Below are 1,112 nucleotides of genomic sequence, written 5' to 3'. Positions count from 1 at the left end.
TCAAATTTTAACGTGCAATAATTAGATGTCATGTTAGGCTATTTAGCCTATCATTGTTTTATTGTACAAAAAATTGGTATCAACGAAAACAGAACTTAAACATTTGGACGAGAGCACAGCTAGAATAACTGAAAGATAACAGAAAGACTTCCTTTGAAACCAAAGTGATGTAAAAGGCTCCCAGCTAACCCCTGCAAGACATCTGGCCAGTTTTGACACTTTGGCCTTTACTCTAGAAACCACATCTTTATCAAGGGTCTCTATCTGCTCTAACTATCTGCTCTAACTATCTGCTCTATGTGTAAAGGTAGCAAAATGGCAGTGGTGGGATTTGAACCCACGCCTCCTGAGAGACTGGAGCCTTAATCCAGCGCCTTAGACCGCTCGGCCACACTACCAGACATCTGCATCAGTCCACAGTTATCGTCGTGGCCCTCTCAAATTCTCAAGAGCCATTAACTCACATGGATATCGACCTGTCATAGGGGAATACACTCCACTGGAAAATCACATTGGACACCCACAAGAAGAAGATGTTTACCATAAGTAATGTTGTATTCTGCTGCTTACACAACAACTGTGAACATGAAACTCAACACTGCTGTGATGACCATGCTGGAGTCGTAAAATCCATAATGTGCTGCACTGGCCACAATGCAACATTTGGAACTTATTCTCTGCTTGATACAAAGTCAGAGTTGGTGGTAGAGCAGGAGATGGTCTCAGTCACAGAAGTGAAGAACAGCTACTGGCTTGAGGTAGAAGGTATGGAGAGATGCCTGTAACAGCTGGCAGAATATGGTGTACCTGTCTCTGTAGTTACCACCGACTGCCACCCCTCTGTGCAGAAGCTCCTGCGACAAAAACACCCATACATAAAGCATGAATATGACCTGTGGCACATTGTTAAATCTGTAAAGAAGAAATTACTCAAGACCCACAATGAGGAGCTATACGACTGGACAAGAATGATAACCAACCATCTCTGGTATTGTGCTAGCACCTGCAGAGGAAACGCGGCTAGGTTGAAGGAGAAATGGAACTCTCTCCCTCACCACATCACCAATATGCACCGCTGGACTTGTGGGGAGATGATGACAAGGTGTGAGCAT

At 44.1% G+C, this 1,112-nt stretch overlaps 1 non-coding gene across 1 annotated transcript; it reads right to left on the bottom strand.

Moving 5' to 3' along the window:
- Positions 1–316: 316 nt before the first annotated feature.
- trnal-aag (transfer RNA leucine (anticodon AAG)) lies at positions 317–398 on the bottom strand. The gene has a single exon. It is a non-coding gene; the product is annotated as a tRNA-Leu (tRNA).
- Positions 399–1,112: the final 714 nt, after the last annotated feature.

The sequence above is a fragment of the Seriola lalandi genome, unplaced genomic scaffold (genome assembly GCF_002814215.2).
Source record: "Seriola lalandi dorsalis isolate HSWRI2012SDOR001 ecotype SW California unplaced genomic scaffold, Sedor1 jcf7180002053578, whole genome shotgun sequence".
NCBI lineage: Eukaryota > Metazoa > Chordata > Actinopteri > Carangiformes > Carangidae > Seriola > Seriola lalandi.
The sequence above is the reverse complement of the archived record's forward strand: the minus strand, read 5'-3'. Positions and strand labels throughout refer to the sequence as shown.